The sequence below is a fragment of the Hordeum vulgare genome, chromosome 7H (assembly GCF_904849725.1).
Source record: "Hordeum vulgare subsp. vulgare chromosome 7H, MorexV3_pseudomolecules_assembly, whole genome shotgun sequence".
Classification (NCBI taxonomy): Eukaryota; Viridiplantae; Streptophyta; class Magnoliopsida; order Poales; family Poaceae; genus Hordeum; species Hordeum vulgare.
Window position 1 is genome coordinate 602,834,060 of NC_058524.1, and position 18,411 is coordinate 602,852,470.

The following is an 18,411-nucleotide window of genomic DNA, read 5'->3' on the forward strand; positions in this document are numbered from 1 at the left end:
GAAATCGGAGACCAAACGCACTTTGCGTCACCACCGGCATCTGTTTTTGCCCGTTTTGAATAGAAATTCAAAAAAAAAAGCACTGTTTTCGAGAAAATTCTAAAATTTGACGTGCCGCCTTGTGAAGTTCATCATGAAGCGTGGAAAAAAATGAATTTTTTTATGAAGGGGAGTTGCAAGATGGCGTTGTAGCACCCCTTCCGTCCATACCGCCATCCATGGGTTGCACATGAAGTACATGGATGCTTTCATGAAATTCACCCAACTTTTGCCGGCACGTGAGAATGGACATGTAATGATGCAACGCAAAATTTTGACGAAATCGAAGACCTAACGCACGTTGCGTCACGTCTGGCATCTGTTTTTGCCCGTTTTTGAATGAAAATTCAAAAAAAAACACCGATTGTCAGAAAATTCTAAAATTTTACAAGCCGCCTTGTGAAGTTCATCATGAAGTGTGAAAAAAAAGTAAAAAATTTCATGACCGGGAGTTGCAAGATGGCGTTGTAGCACCCCTTCCGTCCATACCGACACCTATGGGTTGCACATGAAGTACATGGATGCATTCATGAAATTCACCCAACTTTTATCGGCACCTGAGAATGCACATGCAATGATGCCACGCAAAATTTCGACGAAATCGGAGACCAAACGCACGTTGCATCACGTCTGGCATCTGTTTTTGCCCGTTTTTGAATAGAAATTCAAAAAAAGCATAGATTGTTTGAAAATTCTAAAATTTGACTTGCCGCCTTGTGAAGTTCATCATGAAGCGTGAAAAAAATGAAAAAAATTCATGAAGGGGAGTTGCAAGATGACGTTGTAGCACCCCTTCCGTCCATACCGACACACATGGATTGCACATGAAGTACATGGATGCATTCATGAAATTCACCCAACTTTTGCCGGCACCTGAGAATGGACATGCAATGATGCCACGCAAAAATTCGACGAAATCGGAGACCAAACGCACGATGTGTCACGTCCGGCATCTATTTTTGCCCGTTTTTTGAATGGAAATTCAAAAAAAAGCACGGATTGTTAGAAAATTCTAAGATTTGACGTGCCGCCTTGTGAAGTTCATCATGAAGCGTGGAAAAAAAATGAAATTTTTTCATGAAGGGGAGTCGCAAGATGGCGTTGTAGCACCCCTTCCGTCCATACTGACACCCATGAGTTGCACATGAAGTACATGGATGCATTCAGGAAACTCACCCAACTTTTGCCGGCTCCTGAGAACGGACATGCAATGATGCCATGCAAAATTTCGACGAAATCGGAGACCAAACGCACGTTGCGTCACCACCGGCATCTGTTTTTGACCGTTTTTGAATGGAAATTCAAAAAAAAGCACGGATTGTCAGAAAATTCTAAAATTTGACGTGCCGCCTTATGAAGTTCATCATGAAGCGTGGAAAAAAACGAAAAAATTTCATGAAGGGGAGTTGCAAGATGGCGTTGTAGCACCCCTTCCGTCCATACCGACACCCATGGGTTGCACATGAAGTACATGGATGCATTCATGAAATTCACCCAACTTTTGTCGGCACCTGAGAATGGACATGCAATGATGCCACGCAAAATATCGACGAAATCGGAGACCAAACGCACGTTGCGTCACCTCCGGCATCTGTTTTTGCCCGTTTTTGAATGGAAATTCAAAAAAAAGCACGGATTGCCAGAAAGTTCTAAAATTTGACGTGTCGCCTTGCGAAGTTCATCATGAAGCGTGGACAAAAATGAATTTTTTTATGAAGGGGATTTGCAAGATGGCGTTGTAGCACCCCTACCGTCCATACCGACACCCATGGGTTGCACATGAAGTACATGGATGCATTCATGAAATTCACCCAACTTTTACCGGCACCTAAGAATGGACATGCAATGATGCCAAGCAAAAAATGTCGACAAAATCGGAGACCAAACGCACGTTGCGTCACGTCCTACATCTGTTTTTCCCCGTTTTTGAATGGAAATTCAAAAAAAAGCACGGATTGGTAGAAAATTCTAAACTTTGACGTGCCGCCTTGTGAAGTTCATCATGAAGCGTGGAAAAAAATGAAAAAATTTCATGAAGGGGAGTTGCAAGATGGCGTTGTAGCACCCCTTCCGTCCATACCGACACCCATGGGTTGCACATGAAGTACATGTATGCATTCATGAAATTCACCCAACTTTTGCCGGCACCTGAGAATGGACATGCAATGATGCCACGCAAAATTTCGACAAAATCGGAGACCAAACGCACGTTGCGTCACGTCCCGCATCTGTTTTTGCCCGTTTTTTAATGGAAATTCAAAAAAAGCACGGATTGTCAAATTTTTTTAAAATTTGACGTGCCGCCTTGTGAAGTTCATCATGAAGCGTGAAAAAAATGAAAAAAATTCATGAAGGGGAGTTGCAAGATAGCGTTGTAGAACCCCTTCCGTCCATACCGACATCCATGTGTTGCACATGAAGTACATGGATGCATTCATGAAATTCATCCAACTTTTGCCGGCACCGGAGAATGGACATGCAATGATGCCACGCAAAATTTCGACGAAATCGGAGACCAAACGCACGTTGCATCACGTCCGACATCTGATTTTGCCCGTTTTTGAATGGAAATTCAAAAAAAGCAAGGGTTGTTAGAAAATCCTAAAATTTGACGTGCCGCCTTGTGAAGTTCATCATGAAGCGTGCAAAAAAAATGAAATTTTTTCATGGAGGGGAGTTTCAAGATGGCGTTGTAGCACCCCTTCCGTCCATACCGACACCCATGGGTTGCAAATGAAGTACATGGATGCATTCATGAAATTCACCCAACTTTTATCGGCACCTGAGAATGCACATGCAATGATGCCACGCAAAATTTCGACGAAATCGGAGACCAAACGCACGTTGTTGCATCACGTCTGGCATCTGTTTTTGCCCGTTTTTGAATGGAAATTCAAAAAAAGCATGGATTGTCAGAAAATTCGAAAATTTGACTTGCCGCCTTGTGAAGTTCATCATGAAGCGTGAAAAAAAAATCATGAAGGGGAGTTGCAAGATGACGTTGTAGCACCCCTTCCGTCCATACCGACACACATGGGTTGCACATGAAGTACATGGATGCATTCATGAAATTCACCCAACTTTTGCCGGCACCTGAGAATGGACATGCAATGATGCCACGCAAAAATTCGACGAAATCGGAGACCAAACGCACGTTGCGTCACGTCCGGCATCTATTTTTGCCCGTTTTTGAATGGGAATTCAAAAAAAAGCACGGATTGTTAGAAAATTCTAAGATTTGACGTGCTGCCTTGTGAAGTTCATCATGAAGCGTGGAAAAAAATGAAATTTTTCATGAAGGGGAGTCGCAAGATGGCGTTGTAGCACCCCTTCCGTCCATACTAACATCCATGGGTTGCACATGAAGTACATCGATGCATTCATGAAACTCACCCAACTTTTGCCGGCTCCTGAGAATGGACATGCAATGATGCCATGCAAAATTTCGACGAAATCTGAGACCAAACGCACTTTGCGTCACCACCGGCATCTGTTTTTGCCCGTTTTGAATAGAAATTCAAAAAAAAAGCACTGTTTTCGAGAAAATTCTAAAATTTGACGTGCCGCCTTGTGAAGTTCATCATGAAGCGTGGAAAAAAATGAATTTTTTTATGAAGGGGAGTTGCAAGATGGCGTTGTAGCACCCCTTCCGTCCATACCGCCACCCATGGGTTGCACATGAAGTACATGGATGCTTTCATGAAATTCACCCAACTTTTGCCGGCACGTGAGAATGGACATGTAATGATGCAACGCAAAATTTTGACGAAATCGAAGACCTAACGCACGTTGCGTCACGTCTGGCATCTGTTTTTGCCCGTTTTTGAATGAAAATTCAAAAAAAAAACACCGATTGTCAGAAAATTCTAAAATTTTACAAGCCGCCTTGTGAAGTTCATCATGAAGTGTGAAAAAAAAGTAAAAAATTTCATGACCGGGAGTTGCAAGATGGCGTTGTAGCACCCCTTCCGTCCATACCGACACCTATGGGTTGCACATGAAGTACATGGATGCATTCATGAAATTCACCCAACTTTTGTCGGCCCCTGAGAATCCACATGCAATGATGCCACGCAAAATTTCGACGAAATCGAAGACCAAACGCACGTTGCGTCACGTCTGGCATCTGTTTTTGGTCGTTTTTGAATGGAAATTCAAAACAAAGCACCGATTGTCAGAAAATTCTAAAATTTGACGTGCCGCCTTGTGAAGTTCATTAGGAAGCGTGGAAAAAAAAGAAAAAAATTTAATGTAGGAGACTTGCAAATTCATATGAAAAGATTTGTTTTTCCATACGCACAAATTTCATGTCGACAAAAAAGGTAAGATCATGATTGATGATCTTATCAATAAAATTGTGAAGAATGAAAACACGGATGATGACTTTGTCTGGATGACGTTTCTAGTTTTGTTGGGAACAGTAATCGCACCAGTCTCCCATGAATATATTCCGAAGCAATATTATGCCTTAGTTAAGGAAAAAAGGATGATAAGTAAGTTCAACTGGAACTGGTTTACTTTGAAGTTCTTTCTTTCGGAGATTGGAAAGGTTCTAGAGGATGGACGTGTGAGGGAATCGCCACATGGAAACCTTGCCCTTTTGCAGGTATGTATTATTCGATTTATTACTCACGTATTGTTAGTCAAATATATATTATTTAAATTATTTGGTGTATTGCAGTATGCCTATTGGAAGAAAGTACAACCAATTATAGGTCCAAAATATGATCCGTTGTCACTTATGAGCCCCTTGATGAAGAACTGGACGGAACCTCTCGAGGAGAAAAGAGACAAATACGACTATGATTATGGTCGTGGTGTTGGAATGGTAATCCATATTCTCTAAATTTATTTTTTAATGTTACATTTCCATGGTTTGACTTATTGTCTAAATTAGATGTATAATTATCGGTCTCTAATTATTGTTTTTTAAGATTGATGACAATATTACATATGAGTATAGGGTGAAAAAAATTGCTCAAGAACAAGCTGAAAAAAAAACAAGTATTAAAAAATCTACTGTTAGTGGAAAGAAGAAAGAGAGCAACATATCAGAGGCTTCGGCGAGCAATGTTATGGACCGCATTTTGCATGAGCTAAAGGAAATACGCAAGGAAATGCGTCGCTTGCCAGAGTTATGCTCACGGGTAACGACGCAACACTATTTTACTATCGTGCATAATGTATTTCATTGACTTAAATAACTCTCGTTAATAAATATTTTTTAGAGGATGATTGAGAAAATGAACAAAACCGGTGTGTTCTATAGAACCGGTAACATGAAGGAAGAAGAAGAGAATCTATATGGTGACATTAATGAATCTACAAATGATGGTGCATTTGGTCATAAGGAGTTTGTTTATTAGTTTGATAAGGACTACTATCGCACACCTTCTCAAGGTAAAATTAATAAGCAAAACGACGATGACGAAGGTAAGGTACCTTATTATTGCACTCTAGAATATCTGAATAGTTTCAAGGGTGATTGGAGCGATCCTGTCGAAGTACGTGAGGTATCAGATGAGAAGGCGGTCACGTCTTTAGATACAAATGAAATTTCATCACACGGATCGGGTCATTATAATGAAGTAGATGAGCAAGTGGAAAAGGGGATTGGCAAACGTAAACGCACTGCATCAAGAGCCATAAAGTCTCCTTTTGTTGTTGTTAAACCCATCAAGCGTGCAAAACGTTCTGCCAAAACGAGTAAGATTGTTATGAATCAATATTGTTTTCGTAAAACAAAGTTTATTGTAGAGTTACGCTTACTAATTTTAATTTGTGATTTGCAGAACTGTTTAATAAAGTAGATGGTAAGAAAAGTAGTGCTGACGTCGATGTGATAAAATCGAGTGTTATGTTTTTACGCGCATGTGAGCGCTCAAAGAAACATAAAGCTACACAAGTTTTCAATGATGGTCTGACCGACGCTTTGACTGCAGAGAGAGCTTGTCAGATTCTGAATCGCCAATGGATAAGCGGCGATGTAAGTTATTTATATATTTAACATTATATTTGACAACAAAGTACAATCATTACATTTGTTATATATTTTTAGGTTATGAATGCGTACTCATCTTTTTTGTTGGGGGAAGCTAAAGACGAACGTTACATAATACCTACTTGGAGGGTGACGTGCCTGCTTGAATATAGAAAGGATAAGAATTTAAATGATAATGAGTATGAAAAAGTGTCAAATTCTAATGAACCTGTAAATAGGTGTATCAACGAGTATTTCAAAGCACCTAAGGTATGTTCTTGTGGTTGTAATGTATACAAATAATGCAATAGTATAACAAATGTTGCATTGATCTAGTTAATATTTTCATTTTTTTCTTTATGCAGACTTATATGGCTCTCAACAAGGATAACACCCATTGGGTTACGGTCGTCATGCATAAGGAAAAGGAAGAGTTCCAGGTTCTAGACTCGTTGATGGGAAAAGAACTTGACAGTACAACTAGAGAACTCGTTGAGGACTTGGTAGGTTTTAATACATATTTGCATTGCAGAACCATCGTGTGTTTACATTATTTATTGAAAGTTTCTTGCGTTTTGTTGCTATTTTTAGAGAAGAGAAATTGGAGCAGATATTGCAGAAGCAAATGCAACCGGATCTGTGCAGTATCCGGATGTATTCACATGGCCTATTAAAACCTACGACATGCCTCAACAAGAAGATGAGTGAGTACGTAGTTGAATATAACGTTGATGTATTATATGTGTGTGATGCATAATTATTTACTGTTAATTACATGCATCAGGAACTCATGTGGATTATTTGTTCTTCGTTTCTTTAAAAATTGGAATGGCGATACATGGGATCGATCTTTTTCACAGGTACAAAACTAATATTAGTACTCTTTACTATGAACACTTATAGTGGACGAAAATAGTTTGAGTGTTGCTTTGCTAAGATCAATTGATGATGGGAGGGAGATAATGATAGCACAAATGATTTTTCTTTGAAGAACACACTTGGGAAAATTAAAGACAAAGTTATTAGGATTGCACGGAGAAAGAAATAGATGACATCAGAGGAGATTGATGTGTGTTTGAGTTTACTACGGGACTAGATTATTTTATCGTATTATGTGTTTAAAAATTTTATACGTAATAGTAATTATATAGTTTTAGTAATATATATATTACGTTGTTGTTGAAAATTCTATCAACTGTGCTATGTTGTCGGTGCATGCAGTCGGCGTGACGTCAGCGCGACGTTTTTTTGAACGAACGGACGGGGTCAACTGCGTCCGCGTGGCGTCGGGGCATGCAGTCGGCGCGACGTATTTTGCACGAAAAAAACGACGGGCATCTGCGTTCGCGTGGCGTCGGGACATGCAGTCGGCGCGACGTTTTTTGCCCAGAAAATGACGGGATCACCGGCCCCGCGCGACGTCGACGCATGCAGTCGACGCGACATTTTTTGCACGAAAAATACCGACGGGCATCTGCGTTCGCGTGTCATCAGGACATGCAGTCGGCGCGACGTTTTTTTGTCCAGAAAATGACGGGATCAACGGCCACGCGTGACGTTGGCGCATGCAGTCGACGCGACGTTTTTTTGCACGAAAAAAACCGACGGACACCTGCATTCGCGTGGCGTCGGGACATGCAGTCGGCGCGACGTTCTTTTGCCCAGAAAACGACAGGATCAACGGCCCCGCGGGACGTCGGCGCATGCAGTCGACGCGACGTTTTTTTGCCCAGAAAACGACGGGGTCAACGGCTCCCGCGTGACATCGGCGCATGCAGTCGACGCGATGGGGTTTCACCCAGAACACACAGCGTCGTCATGGCGTCGGTACATGCATTTTGCATTAAAAAATAGCACAATTAATCGTCGTCGGCTAAAGTGCACGTAGTATTGTGTTATATAAAATGAACAACATATAACATGAAAAACATATACGTATTATCTTAAATAACAAGAAAAACATATACATATTGTCTTATGTAACACAATATTATTGCAGATATAAAAATCTAAAGATTACAATAACACCGCTTCTGTCTTCATCCCCAATTACTGCATGAAATAAATTATAGATTATAAGAAAATAATTACCGAAATGAAACAACATAAGTAAAATAACAAAACAACCTACCTACTCTGGATTTTGGTTGCAAGTGGCCTTGTTATGACCTGGAAGTCTGCATAGTCTACATAGACGTCCGCTTTTCTCATCAAATGCTTTTGGTCTTTCATTTTTGGTCACCTCAGGACCATTCTTATCGTGACCTCTAATATTCTGTTTAGGTGCTCCTTTGATGGACACCTTCACTGGATCACGAATAAGAATATGATTCTACTTAGGCTGAAATTCATCATTATTCAAGATGTCCTTATTCGCTATAATTTCTTGCATTGCTGCCATTATCTTGTCGAATAAGAATGGGTTATGACATGCGATATGAGAAGCTTCTGCAGATACACTGCTCAACTTACTATATCTAGCATTGGCCTCCTTACCCGTCCAACCCCATGAAAACAGATCGCTGGTGCGCTTCACGGGCAATCCAGATCTTGCTTTCTTCGTGAACCGTCGCAGGATACAACACTTAGGTATTGCAGGTAAGTTGAGTGCATTCAAAACATGAAGAATATGCTTGCAAGGAAGGCCTTTGCGAGTCATACTTCGACAACTGCACTTTATAGTTTCTGCAAAGTTACCTGGTGCGTAGTCCTCATTAAACCTATGATCCCTGTTATTTTTCCAAGCAACCACGAATATGTGATTGTCTGCTCCTCTTAATCTATCAATTACCTCAAGCTGATGTACCTTTTTTAAATCTTCCTGCAAGATGTAAAAGTTTGCCTTCGTGAATGCTTTGGCAGCAAATACCTCAATGGTCTTACACTCAGTCACTGCTACTGGTAGAGTCTGTGAGGCCACGCAATCGTCATGCGATTCATTCTCACGCAGACGCATGCTACAATTCTCATAGTGTACAATCATATCAATAATTGTCATACCGCAGTCCAGATGTAGGTGCAGGCATGAGTTCAGACTCTCGCTCCTCTGATTACTACGCATACCAAGAAATAACCCACCGGACAAATATGATGCAGCCCAAAGCTTCTTCTTCCTGTACATCCTATGGAGCCATGTTTTTGTTTTCTCGGTCTGCCATTTCTAAACAAACGCTGCCCATCTCTCCTCTAAAACTGCATGTGTGGTGGCGTAGTACAAGAGTGACCTGAATTCCTTCAATGACTTGTGGTGGAGGTGTTTCTGCATGTTTTTTTCAATATGCCATGAACATAGACGATGCCACACGTCAGGAAGCACCTTCCTGATAGCCCTTATCATCGCGACATCTCCATCAGTAATTACAGACCGGGGCTTCTTCTTGCAGTGAGCTTTCAAAAACGTCTCTAGCAGCCAAACATACATACCTTCAGTCTCATCTGAAACAATGGCGCATGCAAAAACCATAGTGCAACGGTGATTGTTGAGACTAACAAAAGGGATAAATGGCATTCCATACCTATTCATCTTGTACGTACCGTCGAACGCAGTGACATCATCATAGTCAAGATAATCCCGACGTGATTGCGAATCACACCAGAACAGGCTGTTCAGCCCACCTTCAGCGTCAACGGTATGCTCAAAGAAGAAATCCGGATCCCTGTCCTTTCTAGCCAACATGATTCCTATAACAGTGTCAGCATCACCTTGGACAAGCAGTTTCATCTTCTCCCTGTAGCGCATATTATACAATTTCCTCCTTCCAAACCCTGTCTTAGCGTACGAACCGTACCTGCTGACAAAGTTATCAAAAATGATATGCTTTCTTATCCCAGCTCCTGCCATAGCTAAAATCTCTCCTTTCTGGAAATCTTTGATTACATTGTGAGACCAGAGGAAAGGGACTTTGTCCGGTTTTGCAAGAACATGGCTGTGATCATCGAAGAAACTACTGACATACCAAAGTCCACTCTTTCTATCAAGCTTCACTTTTAAATGGGCTTCACAGAAACATCGACTCTCCGGTCTCAGTCTGCGGGTCCGGCCTTCCATGGTTAAAATTTTTGCCTGTCGTTTTCCTGCCCTGGAACAGAGATACCTCCTCATGCGTAAAACTTTTTGGGAACCTTTTCCAAATCTATTCAAGTCCCTCCTGATACTGAATCCACAATCTTTCACGTACTGGTTATAGAACATGTACGCCTCTCCTTCTGACCTGAATGTCTTGGCCATGACTTCCCAATGCATATCCAATGTCTTTTGCTGATATTCATCATAGCCGATGTCAAGGTCAAGATCAAGATCGCCAACATGCTCATCGTTCCCATTAGAACCATCAACACCCCCTGTAAAATAAGACATATCACCATGTTCGTCAGTCTTTTGATATGTTTTCAGTTTTCATGAGTAATTTAAACATGTAATATAACTTACTTCGCTCATATTTCCTTCATTAGCTGCATTGTCATCATCCTCATCATTATCATCATCCTCATCATCATCACCATCCTCATCATCATCATCATCCTCATCATTGTCATCATGTAAGGTTCTCGTCTCAGTGTCACCATCGGTATTTCTGTGTGCAGATTCAAAAGTGTAAGTGGTAATACAATTTGTATGTTAGTAATAATACAACAACATATTTAAAACATACCTGGGTTCCACTTTCAGCATAAGATTGATCATCTATATCATAATCGTCATTGTCATCATTAGCATGCACCTATTTAAATTCAATAGCAATTGTAAGTGTTAATGTAATAACTTATATTTTCATTATTTATAGTCAACGTACCCAACACTTACATTACCACTGTATGATTCATCCTGACTCATATAGTTGTGTCCGAGTGATTTATTTGCATTCAATGACGAAGATTCATCCTCACTACTAGAGTCATCGCCAGCATATCCCGTGTTGTCTTGATCTATTAATAAACCTTTCAATAGGTGTTGTATCAATGTCACAATAAACACTCATATAATGAAATCATGAAAAATTGTATGGATTAAATGAAAAAACTTACTGTCCGTCGTCGAAGGGTTGATCGACATCGTTCGACGTCGGTGCCACGTCGGTCACTGCAACCGCCGGCGTCGAAGTGCAGGGAGAGGGTCACGTCGCCGGTGGAGACGTGTGCGGCGGCGGCGGAGACGAGACGGTGGTGGAGTCCTGTCAGCGGTGGAGGCAACGCGTGCTGGACTCGCGGCGTCGGCGGAGACGTGCGGGGGGTGGAGCCACGTCGGCGGCGGGGACGGCGGTGGAGACATCGCGGCGGCGGAGTCGCGGCGGCGGAGGCGGGCATGATGAAGCTAGGTTTTTTTTCAACCAAACTGCCGACGCGTGGGTGACGTGGCGTATGTACGACGGACGGGCGGGCGTACAACGGGCGGGCGGGCGTACGACGGGCGGGCGGACGGGGCGACGGATAAGGTACAGAACGTGCAATGACCATACTGTCCTTATACGTTTAGTGGGGGGGGGTTGTACCGAAGAAGAGCTCTATTTACGAACGAAGAGAGTAGATCTTACAATAGTAATTACAGATATCACCACACATGTCAAAAACAACCATGTATGTCAAAAAGATTAGCACAAAATCATGAATTAGCAAGGGGGGCCAGATGGTACAAGGTAACCATAGCATGTCACTCAAGTTTAAAGTAACTATGTCATATTTGAAGAAAAAAACGATGAAGAAACAAGATGGCAGCAATATAAACATCTTGAATAGGAATGGAAGTTCTAGACAGCAGCAGGTTCTGATGAATTATGATTTTGAATACATAGCTCCAAGAATTTCTTGTTCTCAACACAAGTCTATTGTGGATATAATAACACACATGTCCAGAATATTTTGTCAGAACAAAGGACGTATGGTAGGCTGACCTGATATATGTATGGCCAGAATAAATAAAGGATTTCTCGGAATTCGACCAAAAATGATCAGCAACACTGTTCCCTGAAAGAAAAATGTCAATCACATCGATTCGTCAAAGATGTACAAAGGGGGGACTGTAACACCAGCACCAGCAGTATATCCCAAGGTGAGACCATGCGTATACAGAATGCAGTGAATATGTTTGTTTTCTTGCTTGTTTATTTGTTCCAGAGGAAGATCCAATAAACAGTTAGCAAGCTGCTGCTAACTGCTTGTTTAAATGGGTTTATTTGTTTAACAGTTTGTTTATTTGTCATTCCATGGATTGTTAGCAAGCTGCTGCTGCTGTTACGCCATGGAGCAGTCATGTTATTTCACTATCCCGTAGACTTTGCTGCTGCTGCTAGATTGTTATTCCATGGATTGCTAGCAACCTGCCAGGTGAACATCCTATACAAGAGGAAGGAGGGAGGTGTCGGCGCCAGCTCAAATTCAGTTAGAAAACAACGAAGAGGAGACTCGATGCTTACAGCTTTTCTATATTTCTTCTTCCCTATTTCGCCCGCTACCCTACATCGTCGCCATGATCATTTTGGTATCATGCCATCCCACGATCCGATCAAAGCGGCGGGCTACAGTAACAAACTAGGACCAAGTCGCAGCTTGGCTTATTTCACTAACCGAAGAAAATCCCACGATGAGTGCAACTGACAAAACTGAACTTTAACAGCTACAGCTACAAGTATGTGCAATGGGGCAAGAAAGAAGGTAGCGCGGCAAGTTTTCCCTGATTTGTGCAAGATTCAAGTATTGCTCAAATTTCGGCTCACACCAAGCATGACATTTAAAACTAATGTTTTCAACCCAGAACTTTCTTTAATCATCTATGGCAAACAAGCAGGTGATAGATCCCGTGGATCTTAGGCTAGATGTGTTCGGGATGAGATAGTGATTTATTACCTTGTTGTGCACTCGATGAGCTCCCTCCAGCGACCGTCGTGAGGTGGTGACGACGGTGGGGAAGGAGAGAGAGATGCGGTAGCGGCGGTGATGGACTTCCCATCGCTTCAGTGCTACCCTCTGGATCGGATTAGGGTTGAGAGTGGGGAACCAGTGGCGGCGGTGAACCTCGTGTCATGTGCCATGGTCCCCACCTCCTCTATATAGCACTGCGCGACAGGGGTCCACCAGCCTTGCTTGGGCTGGACGCCCCCGATCAGGGCGTGGGTGAAGGTTCCAATGGGTCGTTGGGCCCATTGAACGAGAGATCAACCTAACATTCCCCCCCTTGATCTCATCATATGCTTTTAACTTTACTCGTTTCGCAACAGATCAATACATAGGGCATGTTTCATCGTCACAGCTCAATTGCCGATGGAATCAGACAGCCACAATGTACCTCTCTATTTTGAGACAGATTCTTTAACCTTGGGCCCTTTATTGTCCGAAAATTTTAGACTATACCATAAAACCCATGTCGATTATGTATTCTCCGAACACACTGGGCGGTAAGCCTTTGATAAGCAGATCTGCAAACACTTGTTTGTTGGTTTTATGCTTCAAGCATTTTTCCACAATTCTGGACTTTCTCCTTCACAACACGTAACTCTTTGTCAGTGTGTTTGGCATCAACACTTGACTCGTTGTGACAGGAGCGAAAGAACTTAAAATGGTTATCGTTGTTGTCAACCATTATCAAATCCGGGTACAGGTAGCCTTAACCATTTTGCCTGTCCCTCAGCCTCATATCAATCTATAGCATATCATTGCATCACATTGATGACAATCGTTTCACTCATTTGGAGATTTTCCACACAAAACTCCGAGTATGAAAGTTAGCGACAATTGTGGATTTCGCTGTACATTTCACAAGTCCTGCCTTTGTACTCACAATCTTTTGAGAGCACTTATTTTTTTCAGCATGAGGCCAATATCTTTGATTCCATTCCATTGATTTATCTATGGACTGGACATTGTCAAAACAACCCGGATATATACGTGAACAGTGTCAGGGTAATATCTTGAGCTTCAAACAACTGAAGCATATGGTACCATATTCATTTACAATATTTTCTTATTAACTTTTGAAACACCATAGTTTCCTGTTCCATTACCCTTGACTATAAGAACAGGCGTAGGTTTTCTCGTATGCATACTTTAGAGATCTTTCTTAGCATGTCCATGCGACATTCCTAATACCCCCTTTTATTCTTTTGAACTATGAGGACAAGAACTTCTTCTCTCCTCCTGCACTAGAATTGACATCACCACTAGCAAGTAGGACGTCATCCACATGCACAGGAATTGGGAAACAAATTTCCCATTCTATAACTTTGCATGAATGCAATTGTCCTCTTATTTTCTTTGCACAAAATCTTTCGATTTAAGTCATGTTTTACACCTTTACATATTTCCTTTGGAATCACATTTGCGTTGTAGACCCTTCATAAAGTCTATGTTAGTGAAATTCAAATGATGGAATTTCACTAACATAGACTTTATAGTAGTCACAAGTATCCGATTTTCACATTCCTAGAGACCATCAAAATCTCAGGTACTGACACTTCTTTCATATGGTGTTGTCGTTGCTCTGTCATTGCCAAGAGGCAAATTAATTCTATAGTCACCCATTTCCAAAAGGCAATAGGTTTTACAGGGACCTGTATCACAAGATCCCTTGTAGAGCTAACAATAGGTGTTGTATAGGTCATACTACATGCTCCCCCAGATTACTCCATCTTCACTAAAGAAATGCCGTATCTTTAAACTTTCTTCTTTATGGCACTTTAAGCACCACTGTTGTATTCCTTAGTCTGCTTTCGGAACTATAAAAGATCCGGAAATACAACTATTTCTTTTCTTTAGGGGTATCATAATGACGGTATTCTAAGGACTGTCGTACTCCCCTTGACAATCACATTCTTCATTAATGGATCACTTTAGATGCATAATGTGCATCACATCATCTAAAGTACACAGGAGTCATGAAATACACTATAATGTATTTCATGTCTCTTTCTCCCCCTCGAAATGTGGCAAGAACTTTTCTGCCACAATTTCGAAACCCATTCATAGCTCTTGTGAATTGAGGAAACTTCGATTATCTAGCTCATTCATCTTATCACTTCATGCAAACTGAAGTTATATGTTAACTAGTATGGGAGTACTTTTTCCCCATTTCATTTCACAAACTCAACAGAGTTCTTTATAATTGTCACTTTTGCAAGTCACACTTGCATATCATTCTTTTCTTTAGGTTCGTCTGTTACTTTTATCATCTCTGGATTTAGTGATTGCATAATGACCGTTACACATAAGGTGTACGGTCTATACTAGGAAAGCTTAATAGCTACTCCATACTTTTCTCCCATAGTGGGACACATTAACCGCACATGAGTCATCATAACTTTCTCCTGTCATACAGGATAAGGCCTTTGCCAAAATTTCTCCCGCCATACACGGATTGTTGATATAATACAATGTCAACTTTACCCAGTTACGCAGGTATTTTTCCCAGACTTTTCCCGCCATGCGGGTAATTCCCTGTAAGGGACATAAATGCCATAATTGGCTCTTTTGACTGCATATTCAGAAATAAAATCTGAATTATATTTGACACACATGTTTGATCCGACGTTGGTCAAATTAAACATGCATGTTGCTTGTTTCATTTCAATCATGTTGACTGAAAAAGGAGACTTCTTCATAGAGAGTACATGAAAGACATTCGTCAACCAAGACTCTCAATGATCTATCTCTTTTCTTTTCTTGAATTAATATCCAAGAGTTCTTTTCTTTTGAGGCCATTCTTTAGAGAGAATATATTCCCTCAAGTTATGACCTTTCTTTTCCATCTTTCGGGTCACTAGTACCCAATCATTCGCTTTCAGGAATGAAAGCAAGAAAAGAAAACTTTTAGTCTCGGAGAGCTTAGCAAATAAACATACAATAATGAGCATAAAAATAACCCTACGTTGGTTTGGTTAAAATTATGTACATTAAACCTTTTAAAACCTTTTTTTATATTCTAAATCACCGTTGTGGTAGAATTAGAATAAAACATCATTCCTCTGCATTAATTCCATATCACCGTTGGGCAGAAATGGAAATAATGCATATAACTCATAAACAATGTGATGATAGTATTTCTATTGAACAACTTTGCTAAGAAATAATCATCATCATTAACCATATTGCAGCAGAAATATGCGAAATATGCATTTCTTTATCTGTGCTCTGAAAATTGATAACTTTGATACAAAATTTATCAGAGATTTAAGCTTTGAACTTAAGATGACTCATACAATTATAGTATTGTTATCATCAACATTGGTCAGAAAACAATAATACCATATCTTAACTTTAAAAACAAACATCATTCTATTGTCATAGCGGAAACTGGTTGAATCTCATTTCACACACAAGGGAAAAACTTTGCTAATAACAGTTCTTCCAACTAAATTTTTCCGTTGGTTCCAATTTAATTGGAGGATTAAACCTTTTTACTTTGCATCGGAAAAACGTGAATATAAAAATTCATGCACCTTTACAGAAAAATATTCTGTTAAAATTTAAAAATTCATGAACTTTATAATCCCTTTTATAAAATCCATGAACTTTTCTTTTCTGAAAATCTTTCTTTTATTTTTCTTTTTAGAAAAATCATGTTACTATTAAGAAATTCATGAACTTTATAATCCCCTTTACAAAATCCATGAACTATTCTTTTTCTGAAAAACTTCTTTTATTTTCAGAACCATTTTTTTTAGAAAAATTAATATTACTTTTACATAAACTTTGAACATTTTCCTTTTCTTTTTATAATCATGTTTTCGTAGGAAAAGAATTCCTAGAAAAAACTTTTGAATCTGCCTAAAACTCTAGGCAGAAAATGAAAAGCTTTTAAAATGAAAAAGTCCGGCATGGGCCGACGCTAGCTTGCCTCGCCTCGGCCTCAGGCGACTGCCTGCGGCCCGAGTGGGCCTCGGCCTGCCAGCCGCATTGGCCTAGCGCGGTGGGCCGGCCCCTAAGGCCACGCCCCTCTCCCCCTGGCCTGCTGGCGCTAGGGTTAGCGTGCACGGCAAATCATGGCCGTTCAGTGAATCTGACGGCTAGCCGTGCTTGTCGCCAGATCAAAAAGGGTGAGCCGGCTCGGGGAAACCCTATCCCCTCATTTCCCCCTTGTCGCGTCGTTCTGTTCTTCTCGTCCTCGGGCAGCTCGAGAGCAGAGGCTCTCTTGAGCGCTCCTGGCCGTTTCGGCCGCGGGCGAGGCCACGCCACTGCGCCACACGCATAGCTGTAGCCACCCTCCGCGGCGGTCTTTCCCCTCGCCTATCTGGGCGCTCTCCCGCGGTGGCCGAGCCTCCCTCGTGCGGCGGCTCTCCTGCCCCGCCAAGGAGCTCCGCGGCGGTGGCCTCTTGCGCTCTCCCTCGCGCGGCGGCTTCGTTGCCCCACCGAGGAGAGTCCCTCGGAGCCCCCGCGCCGCCCCGCTGTGTGCCTATCGGCTCTCCCTCGCGCGGTGGCTTCCTTGCCCCGCCGAGGAGAGCTTAGATGTGGCCGATGTGGACGGCGTCGTTGCCTCTCCTTTCGCCGGTGGCTGATATGTCTCCATCGTATGTACTTTTGCAAACTATTTTGCCCTTGTTTTGGACTCTAATTTGCATGATTTGAATGGAACTAACCCGGACTAACACTGTTATCAGCAGAATTGCCATGGTGTTGTTTTTGTGCAGAAATGAAAGTTCTCCGAATGTCCTGAAAATTTACGGAGAATATTTCTGCAAAATATGAAAAATACCCACGCAAAGATCCACCGGAGGGGATGGGCCAGTGGGCCACAAGCCGTGTTGCCGCGGCTCCCCTGGCAGCGGCAACCAAGCTTGTGAGGCCCACGTGGCTCTACCGCCCCCAAACTCAGCTCTATAAATTCACTTTCGTCCCGAAAAAATCAAAAGAGAAGATTTCATCGTGTTTGCGATACAGAGGCGCCGCCACATCATGTTCTTCGTTTGGTGGGCAGATCTGGAGTCTGTTTTGGGCTCCGGAGAGGGTAAATCGTCGCCATCGTCATCATCAACCTTCTTCCCTCTCCAATTCCATAAAGCTCTTCATCGTTCATGAGTAATCTATTCGTAGGCTCGCTGGGCGGTGATGAGTAGGATGAGATCTATCATGTAATCGAGTTAGTTTTGACGGGGATTGATCCCTAGTATCCACTATGTTCTGAGATTGATGTTGCTACTACTTTGCCATGCTTAATGCTTGTCACTAGGGCCCGAGTGCCATGATTTCAGATCTGAAGTTATTATGTTGTCACCAATATATGTGTGTTTTAGATCCGATCCTGCAAGTTGTAGTTACCTACTATGTGTTATGACCCGGCAACCCCGGAGTGACAATAACCGGAACCACTCCCGGTGATGACCATAGTTTGAGGAGTTCATGTGTCCACCAAGTGCTAATGCGTTGGTCCGGTTCTTTATTAAAAGGAGAACCTTAATATCCCGTAGTAT

The 18,411-nt window shown here is 41.8% G+C and overlaps 1 pseudogene; it reads left to right on the plus strand.

Annotated features, from left to right (window-relative positions):
* Nucleotides 1-4,525: 4,525 nt before the first annotated feature.
* On the plus strand, nt 4,526-7,067 carry LOC123409463 (annotated as a pseudogene).
* Nucleotides 7,068-18,411: the final 11,344 nt, after the last annotated feature.